General features: G+C 47.3%; 1 pseudogene; it reads left to right on the forward strand.

The window, feature by feature from the left end:
• LOC112271658 overlaps positions 1-24,417 on the forward strand; it is a 46,526-nt pseudogene extending 22,109 nt beyond the window's left edge.
• Positions 24,418-24,796: the final 379 nt, after the last annotated feature.

The following is a 24,796-nucleotide window of genomic DNA, read 5'->3' on the forward strand; positions in this document are numbered from 1 at the left end:
TAATAGCAAGTGGTTGCACATGAAGCCTTTGGGTACATCAGAAGGTTTGAACTCTTGGATTTCTGGACAGCGGTCCCCACCATCTCCTGAGCGTGTACCCGTTACGGGGCTACAACACTCGCCGACAGCCAACTGGCCTCCATCATACCACTCCATCCGGATAAAACATTTTGGTTTTATTTCGAAAACATTTTTCCAAAAACATACTCGCTCATAAAGAGCACTTAATACTTTGCAATATAGTTTGGGTCCCGTCCCGTTATAATAGTATAGCATGCTTTGGAAAAATGTATATACATAACCTATGGTATTTGGTGGCATGGCAATAAATCCTATAAGCAATCTACTAGGAATAACTAAACATGTTGCAAACGCATTTAATAAATACTTCATAAAGAAATAACTCTAACATGCATCCCTGTGATGTTGTAAACAAAATAGCATAAGCAAAAATATAGGTTCTACATGGTCAATAAGTGCAACTTGCCTGGTTCAGAAAAGTTGTTGCGGTCATCAACTCCCTGGCACTCTTCGCAATCGCAATCTGAATAATCTAACGCGAAGAACGAAACAACAATAAATGCATAGTTCCAAACATCTCTCAAAGACCAAATATAACTCCAAATGAACTTCGGATAAAGGATATATCACAAGCATACAAAAACAGAACCTAAACATCATCTAAGTAATACCATAGTATTAACAATTCCAGTTCTAAAGCCTAAGGTTAAGGCTAGTGTGGCTAAGTCTGAAAAATTCAGAAATATACTACTGTTAACAGATAGCAACTAGGATTGACAGGTAATAGGTGCTAAAGTACAGAAAATGACATGAAACCTATGCTACAGTATATTTCTAGGGTTGTACTAACTAACGCAACAGGTTTCAGGTCAATTGGATAAACAGGTCAAAAGTTACTGGCTTGCAAAGGTGGCTAGTCAGATTCTGACAGACAAAGAACACTAACTTCTACTGAAAAGCTACTGGTACTAAACTATTCCAATGACAGAGAATTAAACAAATAAATCCAAGAATATGATCTACTCTTTCAAATGGCACTAGTTTCACTAACTATGGAGCAATGAGGCAGTAGCTATGAACAGGTGAATGTGGCTACTCTAAAACAGAACATAATAGGATATGAACTTCTACCGTCGTGCTGCTAGTGAAGGTGAAGTTGAAATGGTCCATCTAGGAAATGGCTGTGAAGGGGTGTTCTTAAACTTCAATCTACCAAAAAGAAACAACTAAAATGATGCTACGGACAACAACGAGAACTACTGCGAATAAGGCTACCCACTAAGAAAGGTGCTGCAACTTTCTGCCGCGGCAGAGATACGGCAGAGAAACTGATTAGAATACCATCTTGCGACGACGATGCAAAGCACGAGATGAACCATCTACGGCTAATGTCTACAGAGAAATTGTAGAGGAACATTCACTCTACACAATGGTGCAATCTAGAGCACATAATGATCATTGGTTTGATAGCAAACGATGCCTAAACAGAGCTAACCGAAAAACAAAAGCTGCAGTGAACTTGAAGTTCATACCCAAATCTTCCCGGAGATGAACGGAATCAAAGAATCGAAGCACGGGAAGGAAGAAGAAGGGTTGGGGGAGATTCACGGCGTCGCGGGGAGTCCAACAGTGCAAGCGGCTCGGTGAACGGGGCAGCGCAGCTCCGGCAATTTCTCGCCGGAGTTGGGTGGCGGCGGCGGCGGTTTTGGCTGGAGTTTGGGGGCGCGTGGGCGGCAGAGAGCGTGGGCGGGCGAGGGAGTGCACGAGAGGGGGCGCGGGGTGCTTTATAGGGCTCGGGGCGCGTGGGCGGGGTGGCCGGCGGTTGCCGCGCGACGTGGGGTCGTGGCGCGGGCGGCGACGGCGGTTGTGTGGACGCGCGCGTGGCCAGGCGCGGGCGCAGGTGAGGGATGACAGGTGGGCCCCACCTGTTAGAGAGAGAGAGAGAGAGACTGAAAGCGTATTCTCCCGAGAATACATTTTCCGCAGACTGAAAGCGTATTCCCCAGAGAATACGTTTTCCTACGGAGAAAGCGTATTTTTAGAGAAAAAGAATAAAAGAAAAAGATTATAAAATACTTTTCAGGATCTATAATTCACCCGAAATTCCATTTAAATCATTTAAAATATCAAATGGCTTCAGAAAAATTCCCAAAAATTCTCACTCAAAAAATCGATTAATGTTTCTAAGCTTTAAATAAATCATTTAAATCACCCGAAATTCCATTTAAATCATTTAATTCACCCGAAATTCCATTTAAATCATTTAAAATAATATATTTCATTTAGAGTCCAGTAAAATTATTCTCACTCAAAAATAAATTTGTAAAAATAGGTTTAATGTTTCTAAGCTTTAAATAAATCCAAATAAAATCGTAGAATGCATTTTTAGACTCTAGAAAAATCTCAAATCAATTTCTAACAACCTATCACGTTCCAAAACACCATTTCAAACAGTTTCAATAATGCATCATAACAAACACCAATATTTTAAGATATGATCAAGGTGATATGCATAAGAAATGTAAAGGTGCGAACATCCGAATTTGAAAAATTTGGGATATTACAACGGGACCGTGAATCCCAAGGATTTCCTTCTGACCTATACGTTGGGGATGCATGCCATCGGCGCCAACGACAAGGTCAGACCCAACTGGTTCCCAATGGTTCTGAAAGGATCAGCGAGAACCTGGCTGCTCAACCTGCCTGCTGGGTCCATCGCCACTTGGGCGGACCTGCGCGAGCAGTTTGTGAGCGCGTTCCAGGGCGGCTATAAGCGCCCGAAAACCATGGCGGAACTGCACACTATAGTGCAGAAGCTGGGAGAGACGCTGTGGAGCTTCGTCAACCGTTTCTCCAGTCTCTCCTACTCCATCCCGGAGGCGGAGGCTGCTGCCACCGTCAACACCTCCGCCATCAACGTCCGTGACCCCAAGATGCGCGAGAAGCTGAGCATGCATCGGATCCGGACGACACAGGATCTGTACGCCCTGGCGCACAAGTGTGCCATGGCCGAGGAAGTGCGCCTAGCGCCCGAACTTGCAGCTAAGGCTGCCGCGAGCCCGGGAGAGGGTTCGCAGAAGAACAGTTCCCGCAAGCGCAGCGGGAAGCAAGTCCTCGCCGCGGAGTCGGGGGCGGCGGCGAGGCTTGCAAAGAAGGCCTCGCCCGGTGGCAGGGCTGGCGGCAAGCAGGGCGATGCGCCCCGCTGCCCCATCCATGCCAACTCCACCCACGACGACTCCATCCTGCAAGGTATCAAGCAGCGGCGCGAGCAGCGCCACGAGGAGCGCCGAGCAGCCGGAACCTGCTTCAACTGTGGTCACATCGGGCATCTCTCCCGAGATTGCCTGAACGACCCCAGAGCGGGGCCAAAACCTGCCGGCGGCAACGTGGGCAGGGAGGAAGCCTAGGGGGTACGCGGCGAAGCCCGTGCCGGCAGGGAGCGCCCTCCGCGGGGACGAGACAAGGCTCGTGCTGAGGAGCAGCGCGAGTCAGACTGCACTGGCTTCCAGGAGCCTCGCGGCATCGCCTGCATCCATGGGGGAGCTTACCCTCTCCCATCCCACGCCGCAGTGAAGCGCCTCACCCGCTGACGTGTGCGCGATGTTGCTGGACGCAGAGCCGCAACAGCCGCTGAGGTGGTCGCATGTGCCGATCACCTTCAGCGCCGACGATCACCCAGCACGGCAGCTAGTTTCAGGGGTCATACCCTTCGTGGTTTCACCGATCATCAGCAACATAACGGTGACCAAGGTGCTGGTGGATAACGCAGCGGGGCTGAACCTCCTGTCCGCCAGGTTGGTGGAGAAACTCCAGGTGCCGGTAGAGAGCTGAAACCCACCGACCCGTTCCGGGGAGTGAACCCCGGGATCGTGCGCCCCCTGGGGCGCATCACGCTGCCAGTGACCTTCGGGTCCCGGGAAGCGTTCAGGACCGAGCACATAGTGTTCGACGTGGCGCATACCCCGTTGCCCTACAACGGGATCCTTGGTCGGCCGGCACTGATTAAGTTCATGGCGGTAACCCATTGCGCCTATGGCGTGATGAAGATGCCATCCGTGTACGGCATCCTCTCCATCAGGTGCGACCTCAAGGACGTGGTCTGGTGCGTGGGCGAGGTCATCAGGGCCGCCGCCACAGCCGACGCCAGTGACGAAGACGTTGCCGGAGACGAAGGCTTGCTGGGCGACGGCCCGGTAACGAAGAAGTCCCGCGCTGCCCCGCAAGAGCTTGCCGGGGGAAGCACCGGCTCGAGCTCATGCCCCGGCAAGGACCAGAAGCTCTGGGAGGAGGCCGCCAGGGTGAAGAAGCTACCCCTCCAAGCCGGCAACAAGGAGCGCACCGTCACCCTCGGTGCGAACCTTACTGCCGAATAGGAAAGCGCCCTCATAACCTTCCTCCAGGAGAATGCCGACGTGTTCTCCTAAGAGCCGTCGGACCTTCCCGGAGTCCCTAGGGGGGTGATTGAGCATCGACTCGCGGTGCGTCCGGACACCCGCACCGTCAAGCAGAAGATCCGCCAGCAAGCGCAGGAGCGGAAGGATTTCATCAAGCAGGAAGTGGACAAGCTCAAGGCTATAAAGGCTATCAGGGAAGTTCTGTATCCCACTTAGTTAGCTAACCCTGTAGTAGTACCCAAGGCGGGAAATAAGCTTCGCATGTGTGTAGATTTCACTGATCTTAACCGTGCATGTCCAAAGGATCCTTTCCCTGTACCCCGCATCGATCAGATAGTTGATTCCACTGCTGGTTGCGACTTGCTGAGCTTTTTGGATGCTTTTTCCGGGTACCATAAAATTAAGATGGCAGTCGAAGACGAGGAGAAAACGGGGTTCATCACCCCGGTTGGCTGTTACTGTTACACGTGCATGCCTTTCGGGTTGAAGAACGCGGGCTCAACATTCCAGCGCGCATTGCGTGAGTGTTTGGGACCCCAGCTGGGCCGGAACGTGGAGGCCTACATGGACGACATCATCATCAAGTCGAAGCGCGGGGACTCGTTGATTGATCACCTGCGGGAGACGTTTGATAACCTTCGCAGGATCAAACTCAAGCTGAACCCTGAGAAGTGCACCTTTGGTGTAGACTCGGGCCAGCTTCTAGGTTTTTTGGTTTCGCACAGGCGGATACAAGCCAACCCACAGAAGATAGAAGCTATTGAGAAGATGGAGGCTCCCCGCAAGGTGAAGGATGTCTAGCGCCTCAACGGTTGCGTTGCTGCGCTGGGCCGCTTCATCTCGAGGCGGGACGAACACGCCCTGCCTTTCTTCAAGGTGATGAAGAAGAAGGGTCCAGTTGATTGGGCCCCTGAGGCCGAGGTCGCGTTCCAGGATCTCAAACAATATCTGAAATCGCCGCCCGTCCTCGTCGCCCCCAAGCCGGGCGAGCCTCTGCTACTCTACCTAGTGGCGACTGACCAGGTGGTCAGCTCGGTGCTGGTTGCCGAGAGGGAAGAAGACCTTCCTGAGACTGAGGCTGCGGGGCAAGGGGCTGAGCGGCCCCCGACAACCACCTCGGACCCCGGGACCACCCCCGAGCCGGCAGCGTCGGTACCGCGCAAGCGGCTCGTGCAGCATCCGGTGTACTTTGTCAGCACGGTGCTGCGCGACGCCCGTACGAGGTATCCGCAGGTGCAGAAGCTCCTTCTAGGGATTCTGCTCGCCTCCCGCAAACCACATCATGATAGTGTCAGGGTTCGGCCTTGAGCGAGCCCTCACCAACCGTGAAGCCACCAGGAGGGTGGCCGAATGGAGGATGGAGCTGTCGGAGTTCGATCTGCACTTCACCAACTCCAAGAGCATCAAGAGTGCGGCCCTGGCGGACTTCGTCGCGGAGTGGACGTCGACGGGTGTAGAAGAGGAGGCGCTAGAGACCAGCCTGCCGGGCAAGCTGGACGAAGGCCATTGGGTCCTCTACTTCGACGGCGCATTCAGTCTCCCGGGAGCCGGCGCCGGGGTCGTCACCGAGTCGCCGACGGGGGATCAGTTGAGGTTCGCTGTCCAATTCGATTTCCCGAACTCCACCAACAATACGGCAGAGTATGAGGGTTTACTCGCCGGGTTGCGGGCAGTAATCGCCCTGGACATCAAGCGCCTGGTCATTCGCGGGGACTCACAGCTCGTGATCAAACCAGGTTCACAAGGACTACGACTGCCCGCAGATGGTGCCGTACGTGGAGGAAGTCCGCAAGCTAGAACACAAGTTCAAGGGTTTGCGATTCGAACACGTCAAGCGAAAGGACAACTTCGCGGCTGACGAGCTGTCCAAGATGGCAGCAGAACGCCGGAAGCCTCCGGAGGGGGTATTCTGGCACAGGCAAGCTGCGCCCTCAGTCCCCATCGAGCCGGTTGCCGGGGAAGCCCCTTCGGCAACCGAAGGAAACCCTGCAGCGGCAGGGGTCCATGCCGTTGACGTAGTGGCATGCATTGGCAGGGAGACCCCTCCCTGGGCTTTCCATGCGCGTCGGTATAAAGCCCGCACCCCCCCTCTCTTTCCCCCCTGCTCTCTCTCTCGCTTGCGCGCCCACGCTGCCGGAATCGCTCGCCGGAGAACCCCACGGCCGCCGCCGTATTTTGGTTGCCACCGGTGACACGGTGAGACATCGACCCCATCTCCTTGTCTATTTCCTTCCTCGCGATCTTGCGCTTATTTTGACGCGGTGCCTTTCTCGTTTAGCGCCCCGTAGATCGCCGCCGCCGACTCAACCGAAGCCACCGCCGCCGCCGTGCATCCCATCGTCCTAGGTGACGACTCCGTCCATGAAGGAGAGCGCCACCGCCACCATCTTCACCGCCACGACGAGCCGCACCACGCCGGCACCTTCCCGAGCTCGAGATCCCGCCGGAGACGCTGCGTCGCCACCCCCGAGCCGTCGTCGCCGCCGCCGGAAACCCTAGCCCGCCGGAGGTGAGCTCGACCCCCTCTCAGCCGTTGGATCTTGATCAACGGTCACGATCAGAATCTGTTAAAACCCAAATTGGTACGCAGATCTGACCGTCCGATCTAACTTAAGTTAGATCCCATGGTTCTTTTTTAATTTAACCCCGAACCGGTACGCACCAATAGGAACACGACACGTGGCACGGTTTAAAATTAAAACTTAATTCCCGGATAGATTAAATGGCAATTTTGCAAGAAAGCCCCTAGAACTACAAATGCTCATATCTTTTAAACCACTTGGCCAAATTTGATGATCTATATCTTTCTAGAAACCTTAGAACCTGTAGAATCTTTTGGCACTGTTTAAATTCAAATTTGATTATTTGTTTCTGGAGTTATTTACCGAATAGTGTTTAATGCCATTTAATCCATATCTATTGTTTTAAAAATAATTTTTAATTGAAACCAGTGCCCAAAAATTTGATTTATTGTCCTCTATTCATTGCGACAGAGAAATAAATTTTTTGATTTAATTAGTTGGTTGATCCTAATAAAACTTTGTTTTAAGCTTTTAAAACCTTTTATTTATAAACCTTGTTTTGGCCTTTTCTTTTTTATTTATTTTGTTTAATCCTTTTGACCAGAGATTAAATGTTGTATGCCTGAGAAACCGAAACCCTTTCTCGACAAATAAAATAAACCAAATCATGTCACATGCTTGCATTGCATCATAGCATACTTTCTTTTGCCGTGCTGTGAATTGTTTGTTTATGTATGTGTATTGCTTGTTTATTTTAGTTTACTCGGAGAGTGAACCGTGCGATTGTGACGAGTGTCTGAACTCCAACTGCTATCAAGGCAAGTTCACTTTGATCATTATCCTATTATTGTGTTTTTAAATACCTATGCATTAGTGTTGCTTACTAGAATGCATTGATAGGATTATTACTCGTACTTATGCTAGCTATGACTTGACCTATTAGTGATAGGATTTTTTTTGCCATGAATCCTCCACCCATAGCCACCGTGAATAGTTGTTGCTTAGCCATGCTATGTTAGTATACGTGGGAGGGACTCTCAATTACCATGAAACTGATAATGTGGAGCATTTTGGGAAACCTAGCAAAACAACCTTAACGAATCATCCTGGGTGGACGGCTTTGAGTTTTCGAGATGTTATGCGACGTCAGGACCATTTCTATGGGTCCCTCTGAGTTGTCTCCCCGTGGATTCGGGGATGGATCGTCCATGGACGTTTCCCCGTGGATTCGAGGAGCGCTTGCGTCGCAAATGTGGAATGCCACCCGGGGTAACCAGAGACTGGACTAGTTTCCTGTTTACAAGCTTCCCGTACAACCACATGGTAATATGGGCTCTGCCAGGATGGAGTAAGAAATATGAACCCGGATTCGAGGATGACATCGGTATGTAGCTGTGTAGGTGGGAGCGCGTCCCTCAGGTGGTCTGGGGGATTATGTTCTAAAAATTCTTGTAATCGATGCCGTTGCTACTCTACCCTGAGGACAGCAAGGGATCAACACGTCGGTTTCTTGTGGGTAAAGTGTACCACCTCTCGAGAGTGTCAAACAATGTACTTAGCCGTGTCCCCGGTTATGGACAATTTTGAGCAACTAGATTTGGGGGCTGTAAGGAAGGTCTCACTCATTCTAATTTCTAAATAAAATGAATGGTTTGAACTTGGGTTAGGAGCATCGATGTGTCTACTCGATGTCCTTAGTGTAATAGGAGCATCGGTGTTTCTACCCGGTGTCCATTAGTTAACAATATTGTAACATTCAATTGTAGTAAGATAAACTATGTTCTGCTACCACGCCAAAAAGCCTGAACCCCCCTTTGCCATATACTGCATGTACATTGTTAGGTTTGTTATAACTTCCACGTGAACTTGCCAATACATTCAATGTATTGACCACGTAGTGGCTGCAATTAACAATGCAAGTGAATCAGACGAAGAGTGAGGTCCATCGTTGTTGTTTGGGTCATGTTCTTACATTCCAACATGCTCTATCCTTGGAGTTATTGTGGCCCATTTGCTCTACCTTTCCGCTGCCTATTTTGAAACACTATTTTGTTATCTTGGGTCATGCAAGGTTCTTGTGACATCCCAAAATTTCAAACCCTTGCATATGCATTGCATTCACGAGCATCATGCCACATTTGCATGTTTGAATTCAAATTTGAATCTCAAAAGGCTTTGAAAATGTTGTATTTCATTTTAAAACCCTGGCATTTCACCCATTTGAGCTTTGGATCTTTAAACCAATAGGGTTTATCTATAAATGGGGTTTATTGCATAAATGAGCTATCCCATAATTTTTGAGATTTAATTTGGAGTTGAAAAACTATTTTATTTAAATAGTTATATAGCCCTAAAGGCATTTATATTGCAAATGTATTTTTATATATTTTACTTGGAAGGGAAAATAGTCCCAAAAGTTGAATCATATTATCATATGATTTTACAAAGTTTCTGGAATTTATTTGGATAAATTTGGAGTTCAAAATAAAAAGTTATAAAGGAATTACAAAAAAAGCAAAAAGGAAAAAGGGTTAAAGAAAAAAAAAGGGAGAAACGGACCGGCCCGCCGTCCCGAGCTCACCGCCGACCACTCGGTACGTCAAGGTTGACGCGACCCCGTCTCTCCCTCTCCTCCCTTCCTTGCGGACAAACTGACGCGCTCCGTTTCGTTTTTCTTGCACCGCGGCACCTCGCCGACGTGAACCCGGAGCTCCGCCGCCGCCCGCCGCCTTCGCGTCATCCTAGGCGTCAACGCCGTCGTCCCCGAGCCTCGATGACCCCGTCCCCGTCTCCGCATCGACGAGCCGCACCCCGCACGCTTCCCCGACGCCCGAGCTCGCCGGAACCGCCCGCCGCCGGAACCCTAGCGCCGCCGGTAAGTCCCAATGCTCGATCACAGCCGTCCGATCTTCATCAACGGTCGAGATTAGATCCTGTTAATTCTTTCAAGTGAATCGGTACCGAGGAATCAGGGAGCGACACGTGCCACTTTAATAGAAAAAGAAAATGTAACATTTATTCCCGGATTAATTTTAAATGGCAGTTTTGCAGAAAAACCCCTAGAAATTCAAATGATCATAACTTTTAAACCCTTTGGCTAAATTTGACAAATTTTACCTTTCTGGAAAGCTCTTGACCTGTAGAATCTTTTGGCATAGTTTAAATTTAAATTTGAGTAACTTAACCACAGTAAAATTACAGAAAGACTTTTAATGCCATTTAAATCATATCTTTTTGTTAGAGATCCTTTTTAATTGGAACCAGTGCCCAAATTTTTTTTTATTTTCCTCTGTCCATTGGGACAGAGAAATAAATATTTTCAATTAAATTAATTGGCTGATGCCAATAAAACCTTAATTAGGGTTTTAATCCCTAGTTTTTGCATTATGTTTTTAAACCTAATGCATTATTTTTAATTGCTAATGCTTTGGACCAGTTAATCACCCGAATAAAATCCACCCAATCATGTCACATGTTTTGCATTGCATCATGGCATATATCTCCTCTTTGATTGTATTGTATGTTTATGTATGCATTGTTTGTATTTGATTTAGTTTTCTCGGAGAGCGATCTGTGTGATTGTGAAGTGTGTTTGAATACCAACTGCTATCAAGGCAAGTTCACTTTGACCATCATCCTATTACTTTATTATGCACTAGAATTTATTAGTTGCATTGTTTGGATTATTATTGTACCTATGCTAGCTATGATTCTCCTATTAGTATAAGATACCCTTGCCATGTCCTTACCATCAATTGCCATCGTAGTAGTAAAATGCTATGCTATGATAATATACGAGGGTGGTATTATTACAATGTGATGTTATTGAATTAAAGTATGGTTTTCCTAGTGTATGGCAAAACAAGTAATTCAATGAACTGTCCTGGGTGGGCTGCTTTGAGTATTTGAGATGTATGCGACGTCAGGTCCATTTCAATGGGTCCATTTCTATGTGTCGTCTCGCCATTTCTATGGGAGCGCCTGCGTCACAAATGTGGGATGCCACCCGGGGTAACCAGAGACTGGACTAGTTTCCTGTTTAGTAGCTTCCAGTACAAGCACATGCTAAATGGGCTCTGGCTTGATGGAGTAAGACATATGATCCTAGATCCGAGGTGACATTGGTATGTAGCAATGTAGGTTGGAACGCGTCCCTCGGGTGGTCTGGGTGATTATGGTCTGAAAATTCTTGTAGTCGATGCCATTGCTACTCTACCCTGAGAATAGTAAGGATTAACACGTCAGTTTCTTGTGGGGAATGTGTACAACCTCTCGAGAGTGTCAAACTAAGTACTTAGCGGTGTCCCTGGTTACGGACAATTATGAGCGACTAGATTTGGGGGCTATAAGGAAGGTCTCATCATTCCAACTTCATAATAAAACGAATGGATTGAACTGGGTAGGAGCATTGATGTGTCTACTCAATGTGCCTAGGTTAATAGGAGCATGGGTGTTTCTACCCCGTGTCCAATGGAATTAAAAGTATTTGTTTAAAAATGATAGGATTGAACAATGATGCTTTTATGCAAATAGCCAAACCCCTCTTAGCCAATTTATGCATGTACTTGGTAGGTCCTTCTATAACTCTGGTGAACTTGCCAATACATTGAATGTATTGACCACGTAGTGGCTGCAATTAATAATGCAGGTGAATCTGACGAAGAGTGAGGTTCGTCGATGTTCTTTGGGTCATGTGCTTACATTCCAACATGCTCTCTCCTTTGGGAGTAGTTGTGGCCCATTTGCTCTTCCTTTCCGCTGCAAGTTTTTGAAACGGTATTTTGTTATGTTGACCCGAGGGGTCATGCGAGTTTTGTAAGTACAATTATATTCTGGATGATGCGATGTAATAAAGTACTTTGACCTTTGTATCTTGATATTTTATCATGAAACTGTGTATGCTAGTGAGTCGATTTAGGGACTAGCATAGTAAGCACAGAGATCGAACCCAGTACAGGGGCGGTCGCTTCAGATGGTATCAGAGCAATGTGTTGCCTGTAGGAACGTGACCCTAGCTTGGATTAGGATAAAACCAAACCATAAGACCAAACCTTAGGATTATTTCTTATCCCTATATATATATACACACTTTATTCCTTATCCCTACTCGTCTAAATCATTGCATTTATATCTTACGTATGCATGACATGTTGTTGATTTATTTTCCAGATGCACTAAAAACTATGTCATTGTACCACAGATGCATATTTTATTTTATTTTGCCATCCACCACAATAATCATGCTGTCATGTTATACACATATTATGCATCCAATATTATGCATCCAATTTTATATCTACAATCCCACCATTAATTATAATTTTCATCACTTTATCCACTCTACTATCTTTCTTTTATTTGACATGCATTTGACCTTTTGATCATGTCACTGATACTTCCCTACCTTTTCTTCTTTGTTTTTCTATAGATGGAAAGCCCACCACCACCCTTTGGCAACGTGCCGCCGTTCACCCGCGTCTACTACCCCTCCATCGACGACGAGCAGTTGTTCAGTGCCCTTTGGCGGCACTATGTGCGTTCCTCGACCTGCCACCTCCTAGGTTTAGAGGCCGAGTCGAGCCCGCCGTGCCAGAAGGATGGCAGCCACGGTGGGAGATGGAGGCAAAGATCCACGGGCGTGAGATCGCGCCAGTGACGCCGGATATCACCTTCATCGGCCGCTACCCCACCTTCGAGCAAGGTCTTCAGTTCGCCATGCAGTGCGCCTTTGCGCAGGTGTGCCAGGACTATCGGCACGAGTTCAAGAGGACTCCCCCTTCCTTCTCTTTGGAAGGCGGAACCATGCATGCTCGGCAGTGGCAACAACCAATGACGAGGATGCGACCCCGGTAACGACCCACTTCGAGAACATGGAGGCAAACACAGTAGACCTAGAGAGTCTTGCCTCGAGCACGAGATGACCAGGACCGACCTAGCCGAGGAGCAGGTGGGCAAACTGCTGGGGGAGAATGCCCAGCTGCAGGAGGACAAGGCTGTGTTGGAGAACACTGTCCTCAACATGGCAGGTGCCATTGAGCAGCTACAGTATGAGAGGGACCAGGCTTGTAACTACTGCGAGCAGTTCCAGGCGTTCATCGCAGCCGCCGCCGCCGCAGCACCCTCAGCCGCGCCAGCTACCGCACCGGCGCCTGTTCAGATCCCACCTCCGCCACAGGATCAGGAGATGGAGCCTCAGGAGGAGGTACCGACTGAGTAGGAGGAGCCCTAGGAGGTTCATGAGATGGACACCCCTGCCTCCAACACCCGCTCCAAGAGGAAGGCAAACGGGAGCGCACCATCAGCCACACTTCCTTAGACTTGTTGATGCCTACCAGACCCTACAGTTATCTTCGTTATCAGTATTGCGAGTTAGTCATTGACCATACAAGCTATGTGTATGGCAAAGTAGATCGATTGCTTTTTCTCGTACTCTTTCATTTATGGGCAGAGCCCCACCGTGAACAAGTGTGATTTATGTTTCCAAAAATCTTTTATGAATGTTTGATTGTGTGATTGAAATGTGTTAGAGTTAAAGTTTTGTGGGGGGCCTAGATATCCTTAGCTCTATTCTATCTGTTTCCTCATCTATGCTACCCTAAACAGATGCCTCCAAGACGCCAGAACCCCGCCAGTAACGCTGAGGCCAGCAATGCTGAGGCGGACAGAAATGCTGCCACCATGCAGCAACTGCTGGTAGCACAGACACAATTTCTGCAGCTGATTACTCAGCAGATGGCCAACAATAATCAACAGAACAACAACAACCAGCAGCACCACCCACCTCAAGTGGATATGCTGACTTGATTTCTGCGATTGCGCCCGCCTACCTTTTCCAGCTCCATTGAGCCCATTATGGCTGACGACTGGCTTCGTTCAGTCAACAAGAATTTGGTCACCATCAACTGCAACGACAAGGAAAAAGTGAGGTTTGCAGCTCACTTACTTGAAGGACCCGCAGCATCTTGGTGGGAGAACTTCAGATCACCACCCCCATCGACATCGTCACCTGGGACATGTTCCAGGAAGCCTTCCGCACCGCCCACATTTCTGCGGGGGTGCTCAGTCTGAAAAAGAAAGAGTTTCACAGACTGTGACAGGGAAGCCGCCCTGTGTCTGAGTATTTAGAAGTCTTCAACCAGCCGTCCCGCTACGTGCCGGTCGATGTGAACACCAATGCCAAGCGCAGAGAGAAGTTCTTGGACGGTCTGAATGACGAGCTGTCGGTTCAGCTTGCTGTTGCTTATACCCCCGCCTACCAGTCCTTGATTGACAAGGCCATCATTCTGGAGAGCAAGCTCACTCAAATGGAGAGCCGCAAGAAGAGACTTCACCAAGGAGTCTTTCCCACTGGCCCGCACCAGAAGCAGCGAACCTCCTATGATGGAAGTGGCAGTTCCTCCTTGAGCAGGAACGGGAACCACAACAGCCACCGCAGTGGAGGAAAACCACCGCCAGGAAAGCCAAGGACACCACCACCAGGGTGTTAATGGGAACCAGCACCATCAGCAGCACCAGCATCAGCATCAGTCTGCTTGCCCAAGGCCCACCCATGGCAATGGCAATGGCCAGGGCAACAATGGTCACTCTGGTCAGAATCACAATGCCAACAAGGATCTGAGCAAAGTGGAGTGCTTCAAGTGTCACAAGCTGGGACACTATGCAACCAGCTGCCCGGAGAACCATGAAGGCATTGGGAACAAGCCCAATCCGTTTCAGAAGGGCCACGTGAATCACGTGGACGTGGAAGAAATAACCAAGGAACCAGGTATCATACTTGGCACCTTCCACATTAATGCTTTTGAAGTACTAGTTCTATTCGACACTTGTGCATCACATTCATTCATTTCAAGAGTATTGGTAGAAAGAGGAAAAGTACCCTCTTAGACCATGGGTAGACCCATGAAAGTAAACTCACCGGGTGGGACAATACTAGCAACCCGACACTGCCACCAGCTACCCCTAAGTATTGGGAGACACACTTTTCCCTCTGATCTCATAGTTATAGATTCCCGAGGACTGGACCTAATCCTGGGAATGGACTGGCTGACTTGGTATGAAGGTTTAGTAGACTGTGCCCAGAGGACTGTCACACTCACAACCCCAGACAAGAGACGCATCCGGTACAAGTCAACCCACGAGCTTAAGAAACCCAAGGTAAATGCTCTTAAGGGGGTTAGCATGGACGAGGTACCGATAGTGAAGGAATACCCAGACGTATTTCCAGAGGAATTACCAGGCATGCCACCAGACCGTGACGTAGAGTTCCTCATCGAGCTAATGCCAGAAAGTGGACACATAGCCTAGAGACCATATAAGATGGCTGTGGATGAGTTAAAGGAATTAAAGAAATAGCTTGCCGAGCCGCTGTCAAAAGGTTTCATCCGCCCCAGTTCATCACCCTGGGGAGCACTCGTTCTGTTTGTAGAAAAGAAAGACAGGAGCCAACGGATGTGCATTGACTATCGTTCACTAAATGAGGTGACGATAAAGAACAAATATCCTTTGCCCATAATCAATGATCTTTTCGATCAATTGAAGGGAGCTCAAGTGTTCTCAAAGATCGATCTGAGATCAGGATATTTTTCAGCTGAAGATCCGAGAAGCAGATATTCCCAAAACAGCTTTCACCACTAGGTATGGACTTTACGAGTACACTGTGATGCCTTTTGGTTTGACCAATGCGAACATGATGAACAAGGTGTTCATGGAATTCTTGGACAAGTTTGTCGTGGTTTTCATCGATGATATCTTGGTGTATTCCAAGAGCAAAGAAGAGCATGAGCAGCATCTGCGCATGATTTTGGAGAAGCTGAGAGTGCACAAGCTGTACGCCAAATTTAGCAAGTGGGACTTTTGTTGTCAGAAGTTAGCTTCCTTGGACACATAGTGTCAGGAGCCGGAGTAGCTGTTGACCCAGCTAAGGTTGCAGCAGTTACAGAATGGGAGGCACCGAAGAACGTTGGAGATATCCGCAGTTTCCTAGGACTCGCTGGATATTATCGGAGATTCATTGAGAACTTCTCCAAGATTGCAAAACCTATGACAGAAGTATTAAAAAAAGAGAAGAAGTTCGCCTGGAACGAGAAATGTGAAGAGAGTTTCCAGGAGTTGAAGAAGAGATTGGTGTCAGCACCTATTCTTGTGCTACCAAACCTGCAAGAAGACTTTCAAGTTTATTGCGACGCTTCACGTCAAGGTTTGGGAGGAGTATTGATGCAGGGAGGAAGAGTTGTAGCATACGCTTCATGGAAACTGAAGACCCACGAAGGCAACTACCCCACGCATGATTTGGAATTGGCCTCAGTAGTGCACGCCCTGAAAACTTGGAGACACTACCTGATGGGGAAACACTGTGAGTTGTTCACAGATCACAAGAGCTTGAAGTATATATTCACCCAGAAGGAATTGAATCTGAGGCAGAGAAGATGGTTAGAACTGATGAAGGATTATGACCTGAGTCTGCAATACCATCCCGGCAAAGCTAATGTTGTAGCTGATGCATTGAGCCGCAAGAAGCCCACGACTCACCGTACTCAATCCACCCTGGGAACATGATAATGTATATGGACCTAAAGGAAACATTTTGGTGGTCCGGATTAAAGCGAGACATTGCCGAGTTCATTGCCTTGTGCGATGTGTGCACCGGAGTTAAAGCCGAACACCAGAAGCCAGCAGGATTGCTACAACCGCTGCCAATACCAGACTGGAAGTGGGATAAAGTTGGAATGGACTTTATCACCGGTTTACCAAGGACCAGATTAGGATATGACTCCATTTGGGTAGTGGTTGATCGTTTGACCAAGGTTGCCCACTTTATACCGGTAAAGACCACTTACACCAGCGCTCAGTTAGCGAAACGCTACGTGTCAAGAATCGTGTGTCTACACGGAGTACCCATGGAAATATAGTCTCAGACAGAGGTACCCAATTTACCTCAAGATTTTGGGGACAACTACATGAGTCTCTAGGAACGAGACTAGAGTTCAGCACAGCTTTTCATCCGCAGACGGATGGACAGACCGAAAGGGTAAACTAGATCCTTTAAGATATGTTGAGAGCCTGTGCTCTAGATTATGGATCCAGTTGGGATGACAACCTGCCGTATGCAGAATTCTCGTACCACAACAGCTTCCAAGCCAGCATTGGAATGTCACCTTTTGAAGCTTTGTATGGAAGAAAGTGCAGAACACCATTATTATGGGATGGTGTAGGAGATCGTAGCCTATTCGACCCGGATATGACAAAGGATGCTGAGGAAAAGGTTATACTCATCCGAGACAGGCTGAAAGTAGCTCAGTCAAGACAGAAGAGCTATGCAAACTCCAAACGTCGGAAGGTTACCTATGAGATTTAGGATAGAGCATATCTCAGAGTTTCGCCGATACGCGGAGTAAAGAGGTTTGGAATAAAAGGAAAGCTAGCACCCTGATTCATTGGACCTTTCAAAATCTTGTCACGCCAAGGAGAGGTAGCCTACAAGTTGGACTTACCGGAAGCACTGTCGAATGTCCACAATGTCTTCCATGTGTCTCAATTGAAGAAGTGTCATCCCGAGATGTCCACACTGAGGGATACAATTTCACTCGAGGAAGTCCAGCTGCAAAGTGATCTCACCTATGAGGAGAAGCCGATCAGAATCTTGGATACAGCTGAGAGACATACCCGATCCAAAACTATCAAGTTCTGCAAGGTTCAGTGGGACCACTATGCGGAAGAGGAAGCCACTTGGGAACGCGAAGATGATCTTCGAGAAGACCGCCCGCACCTCTTTGCTAACCAAACCGAATCTTGAGGACGAGATTCATCTTAAGGGGTTAGGTCTGTGACATCCCCAAATTTCAAACCCTTGCATATGCATTGCATTCATGAGCATCATGCCACATTTCCATGTTTGAATTCAAATTTGAATCTCAAAAGGCTTTGAAAATGTTGTATTTCATTTTAAAACCCTAGCATTTCACCCATTTGAGCTTTGGATCTTTAAAACAATAGGGTTTATCTATAAATGGGGTTTATTGCATAAATGAGCTATCCCATAATTTTTGAGATTTAATTTGGAGTTGAAAAACTATTTTATTTAAATAGTTATATAGCCCTAAAGGCATTTATAGGGCAAATGTATTTTTATATATTTTATTTGGAAGGGAAAATAGTCCCAAAAGTTGAATCATATTATCATATGATTTTACAAATTTTCCGGAATTTATTTGGATAAATTTGGAGTTCAAAATCAAAAGTTATAAAAAAATTACAGAAAAAGAAAAAAGGAAAAAGGGTTAAAGAGAAAAAAAAGGGAGAAACGGACTGGCCCGGCCACTTTGGGCCGAACCGGCCCATTCCTCGCGTGTGCCCCTCAGGCCAGCCGCCCAACGCCCGCACGCGCGCACTTGCACCCGCTGACAGGTGGGCCCCACCTGTCAGCTTCGTCTCCGCCGAGACGTCGCCGCGACGCCCGCGCCTTCCAAACGCGCCGCCCACGCGTTCAACGCCATGATCTCATCGCCCCGTCCATTAATTAGGAGCCCGAGCATGTCCTTTTAAAGCCCCTGCCCTCCTCTCTCATTTCCCCCTCTGCTCCCTCTCGATTGTGCGGCCACGCTGCCGGAATTTGTCGCCGTCGCTCGCCCTCGCCCGCCGCCGTCCCAAGCTCACCGCCGACCACTCGGTACGTCATGGTCGACGCGACCTTGTCTCTCCCTCTCCTCTCTTCCTTGCGGACAAACTGACGCGCTCCGTTTCGTTTTTCGCGCACCGCAGCAGCTCGCTGACGTGAACCCGGAGCTCCGCCGCCGCCCGCCGCCTTCGCGTCGTCCTAGGCATCAACGCCGTCGTCCCCGCGCCTCGACGACCCCGTCCCCGTCTCCGCCTCGACGCGCTGCGCCCCCCGCACGCTTCCCCGACGCCCGAGCTCGCCGGAACCACCCGCCGCCGCGTCCCCGCGCTCGATGGAGTTTGCCAAAACCCTAGCGCCGCCAGTAAGCCCCAATGCTCGATCAGAGCCGTCCGATCTTCATCAACGGTCGAGATTAGATCCCATTAATTCTTTTAAGTGAACCGGTACCGACGAATCAGGGAGCGAAATTTTATTCCCGAATTAATTTTAAATGGCAGTTTTGCAGAAAAACCCTTAGAACTTCAAATGATCATAACTTTTAAACCCTTTGGCCAAATTTGACAAATTTTACCTTTCTGGAAAACTCTTGACCTGTGGAATCTTTTGGCATAGTTTAAATTTAAATTTGAGTAACTTAAAAGCAGTCAAATCTACCCTGAGGAGAGCAAGGGATTAACATGTCGGTTTCTTGTGGGGAATGTGTACAACCTCTCGAGAGTGTCAAACTAAGTACTTAGCCGTGTCCTCGGTTACGGATAATTATGAGCGACTAGATTTGGGGGCTGTAAGGAAGGTCTCACTCATTCCAACTTCCTAATAAGACGAATGGATTGAACTGGGTAGGATCATTGATGTGTCTACTCAATGTGCCTAGGTTAATAGGAGCATGGGTGTTTCTACCCCGTGTCCAATAGAATTAAAAGTATTTGTTTAAAAATGATAGGATTGAACAATGATGCTTTTATGCAAATAGCCAAACCCCTCTTAGCCAATTTATGCATGTACTTGGTAGGTTCTTCTATAACTCTGGTGAACTTGCCAATACATTGAATGTATTGACCACGTAGTGGCTGCAATAAATAATGCAGGTGAATCTGACGAAGAGTGAGGTTCGTCGATGTTCTTTGGGTCATGTGCTTACATTCCAACATGCTCTCTCCTTTGGGAGTTGTTGTGGCCCATTTGCTCTTCCTTTCCACTGCAAGTTTTTGAAACGGTATTTTGTTATGCTGACCCGAGGGGTCATGCGAGTTTTGTAAGTACAATTATATTCTGGATGATGCGATGTAATAAAGTACTTTGACCTTTGTATCTTGATATTTCATCATGAAACTGTGTGTGCTAGTGAGTCGATCCAGGGACTAGCACAGTAAGCACAGAAATCAAACCCAGTACGGGGGCGGTCGCTTCAGTTGTAAGTACTATTAAATTCTGGATGAACGCGTTGTAATAAAGTACTTTGACCTTTGTATCTCGATATTTCATCTTGAAACTGTGTGTGCTAGTGAGTCGATCCAGGGACTAGCACTACAAGCACAGAGATCGAACCCTGTATGGGGGCGGTCGCTTCAACAAATCCTTGAATGTATGAAGAACCAGCACAAGAATCAGGGCAAAAATGCAAACAATGGAGCTAATGACAGGGTTTCCATCAAGGATTTACGTGCCCTCAATCCAAGGACTTTCTCTCTACCCTCGAAACCACTTGATGCTGATGATTGGCTACGTGAGATGGTCCGCGCTCTTTGCACGGTTCTTATGGCCAATGAGGATAAGGTTCCTTTCGCGACCTACCTCCTCCGAGGTGAAGTAGCCGCATGGTGGGAGAATTTCCAAGCCTTCAAGCACCCTGATGAAGTCATCACTTGGTTTGACTTCCAGGATGCTTTCCTAAAGCACACATCCCAGCTGGTCTGATGGATAGAAAGCGTGAAGAGTTTTGCAGTCTGACTCAGGGCAAGAATTATGTTCTCGATTACTGCAAGGATTTCAACCGTCTTGCTCGCTATGCTGGCGATGAGATCTCTACTAACTTGAAGAAACAAGAAAAGTTTCGCAAAGGTCACAGTCCGTCGCTGAAGTATGCTCTCAATCTCATCAGGTGCAATTCCTTTGAGGACTTGGTCAATACTGCTCTGCAAGCTGAACATGGCCGTGCACAGCTTGAGGATTCTCGCAAACACTCTCGTGATACTAGGTCTTCTTTCTCAGGCAACAACAATGTTGGTTCTCAAAAACGGAGGTTGTGGGTTCCCAACAACACAACTGTCCATCTAGCATATGGTCAGAGGAACGGTGGTCAAGGTTCCTGCCCACCCTCCCAGGCTGTCTCTCTCAAGAGCTATAATGGGCAGCAAAGACCCCAGAATCAGAACAGTGACACCAGAGTCTATTACAAGTGCAAACAGCCAGGCCACATTGCTACTCACTGCCCTCTGAATCAGATTCAGGCAGCACCTCGCCCTCCTCCAAGGCAGGCGATGGTTCCAGTTCAGGGTAATCAGCAAAGGTCTTATGACAACAACAAGTCCAATGCAAACCGTGCCCGTGTCAATCATGTCAATGCTGAGCAAGCAGAGAAAGCTACCGACGTTGTCATCGGTAATCTGCATGTTAATTCTGTTCTTACTAAAGTATTATTTGACATTGGAGCATCGCATTCTTTTGTTTCGCACTCTTTTGCACGAGCAATTGACTTGCAACAAGACACCTTGCTTAACCCTGTTCTGATCCAAACCCCTGGGTCCTAGGCTAGGACAACTAAGATAAGTCGTGGCACCCGAATCCAAATCGGCAATCTTATCTTCTTCGCCAACCTCCTAGCCCTCAGACCCTCTGACATTGATGTCATTCTAGGGATGGATTGGCTTAAACCTCATCAAGCTTTGATAGACTGTGCTGCTAAGTCTGTCATTCTAACACATTCCACTAGCCAGATAGTCACTTTCAACTCTTCTAAGGCCACAAACACCCAGCTCTACTCTCTAGAAGCAAAGCTACTTCCAACTTTGGAATCTGTTAAGGTGGTTTGCGAACTCTCGGATGTTTTTCCTGAAGACTTACCAGGTATGCCTCCCTACAGAACGGTTGAGTTTGTGATCGAACTCGAACCAGGAATTGCTCCTGTTTCATAGGCGTCCCTACAAGAAAGGATACATCCGTCCAAGCTCCTCTCCTTGGGGTTGTCCCACTCTGTTTGTGCAGAAGAAGGACAAAACCGAACGTCTGTTTGGTGATTACCGTCCTCTTAATCAACATACAATCAAGAACGAATACTCACTTCCTAGAATCAACGATCTATTTGACCAACTAGTCGGAGCCGCGGTTTTCTCCAAACTTGATCTATGCTTAGGGTATCATCAAATCAAAATCCGAAAGGAGGACATTCGAAAGACCGCTTTCACTACTCGTTATGGTCTTTACGAGTACACAGTCATGTCTTTTGGCCTCACCAATGCTCCAGCTACCTTCTCTCGTCTAATGAATTCTATTTTCATGGAATATCTGGACAAGTTCGTGGTGGTCTACTTGGATGACATTCTTGTCTATTCTAAATTCGAGGAAGAACATGAAGAACATCTTCGCTTCATCCTTTCCAAACTTCGTGAAAATAGACTATATGCTAAGTTCTCTAAGTGTGAGTTCTAGCTTCCAGAAGTCAATTATCTTGGTCACGTCATCTCAGCAAAGGGAATTGTTGTCAATCCGGAGTGGATTCAGGATATTGTTGGGTGGTCTCAACCCAAGAATGCAAAGCAAATCTGGAGTTTCCTTGGTTTGGCAAGTTATTGCCGACGTTTCGTCCCCAATTTCTCCAAAATTGCCAAGCCTTTGACCAACCTTCTCAAGAAAGACAAGAAGTTTGTTTGGACCTCTCAGTGCGAAGAGGGCTTTAAACTTTTGAAGGAAAAACTCACTATACCTCCAATTTTGGCTCCTCCAGATACTACTCAACCTTTCCAAGTCTATTGCGATGCATCTCGCCAAGGTCTAGGCGCTGTCCTTTTCAAAGATGGGAAAGTTGTGCCATATGCGTCTCGCCAACTTCGTCCAAATGAACTCAACTATCCGACGCATGATCTTGAACTCGCTGCAGTTGTTTTTGCAATAGAAACATGGCGGCATTATCTTGCTGGTGTACCTTGTGAGAACTTTACAGATCATAAGAGCCTCAAGTACATCTTCACCCAGCCTGATCTCAATCTCAGACAGCGACAATGGATGGAGTTGATCTCATAATACAATATGTCGATTAATTACACTCCAGGCAAAGCTAATGTTATGGCCGATGCCCTAAGTCGCAAATCTGATTGCAACTCTCTCACAGTCAAGGAATTACCTCCTGATCTTTGTGAGGACTTCAAGAATCTTAACCTTCAACTTGTTCCAAAAGGTTATCTTGCAAATCTGGTCGTCACTTCTGTTTCATCCTTGGAAGACAGAATTCGTAAAGTTCAGCTCCTTGATGAAATTGTCAAGAAGGTTTCTGATCAGATAAAAGCTAAAGATCCCAAAGCTAAGAGATTCTCACTTTATGACAAAGGAAATGTGTTCTGTGATGATCGCATGGTTGTTCCTAGTAATGAAGACATAAGAGAGTCTATTCTCAAAGAAGCCCATGACACACCTCTTGCTATCCATCCCGGTTCTACCAAGATGTATCAAGACATCCGAAAGAGCTATTGGTGGACTGGATTGAAAGAGCACATTGCTAGATATGTGTCTAAATGTGATGTATGTCACGTGTAAAGGCAGAGCATCAGAAGCCTGCTGGTCTTCTTCAACCTCTGAGTGGTCCAACATGGAAGTGGGAGAAGATCGAAATGGACTTCATCACTGGGTTTCCGAAATCTCGCAAGGGCAATGATGCAATCTTTGTGGTGATTGACCGACTTTCTAAAGTTGCTCACTTCTTGCTTGTCAAAGAAACAATCTCAGCTAGTCAATTGGCCGAATTGTACACTGTCAGAATTGTCTCTCTCCATGGTGTCCCAGTTGAAATAAGCTCGATCGTGGAAGTATCTTAATATCCAGATTTTGGGAAAGCTTTTAGAAGGCAATGGGCACTAATCTCCTTTTCAGCACCGCTTATCATCCTCAGACTAGTGGTCAAGTTGAAAGGGTAAATCAGGTCCTTGAAGACATGCTTCGAGCTTGTGTCATATCCTTTGGTATGAAATGGGAGCAATCTTTGCCGTTTGCGGAGTTCTCTTACAACAACAGCTATCAAGCAAGTCTGGGCATGGCGCCATTCACTTTCCTCTATGGTCGCAAATGTCGCACTCCCTTGAACTGGACCGAGGCAGGTGAACAACAACTCTTCGGGCCAGATTTGATTCAAGAAGCTGAGGACCAATGCCGTATCATTCGGGAAAATCTGTTAGCAGCTCAATCCTGTCAGAAGAGCTACTATGATAACAAACACCAAGAGGTGGTGTATGCTCCTGGTGATCAGGCGTATCTTCGTGCCACTCCGATGCCAGGTACGCATCGTTTCAATGTGAAAGGCAAGCTTGCGCCTCGTTACATTGGCCCCTTCAAGGTGATCGCAAGGCAAGGCGAGGTAGCTTATCACCTCGAGCTTCCTCCGAATCTCACCAAGGTCCATCCTGTGTTCCATGTTTCCCAACTCAACGTTGTTTCAAGGATCCTGGTCGTGCAGTCGACCATGAGACCATCGAGCTCCGCGAAGATCTCACTCACAAGGAGTGTCCAGTTCGTGTTCTCGATGTGAAAGAACGCCACACTCGCACAAAACTCACAAATTCTACAAGATCCTTTGGTCTCATCACTCTGCAAAGAAGCAACATGGGAACGTGAAGATCGGTTATGCAAGGACTATCCTACCTTTCTTGCGGATCCCTAGAATCTCGGGACGCGATTCCTTTTAGTGGGTGAGAGTTGTAACAGCCCGAGAGCAACATTTTACATTTAAGCCCTTGTTGGACCTATTTGTAATTTATTTAATGTTGCATGCCATATCTACTTTTATTTCGCATGAGTTTGAAATTTACAATTCAATTTGTTGTTTGAATTTGCTAGAAGATTGAAATATGCATCTTCCTTCCTTCTCTTGAGTTTTAATTCCTTTTTCATATTTTACAAGTGACATTCAAATGGGTTTTGTTTTAAACTTTTCATCCCGTTTGAATACTCCCAAATATTAGTGCCATATTTGAGTTCTTCTATTTCTCAGCTCTTCAAAATGGTATTTGAATTTTGAATCAAAAGCTATTTGCAAAAGA

The sequence above is a fragment of the Brachypodium distachyon genome, chromosome 3, assembly GCF_000005505.3.
Source record: "Brachypodium distachyon strain Bd21 chromosome 3, Brachypodium_distachyon_v3.0, whole genome shotgun sequence".
Lineage (NCBI taxonomy): Eukaryota > Viridiplantae > Streptophyta > Magnoliopsida > Poales > Poaceae > Brachypodium > Brachypodium distachyon.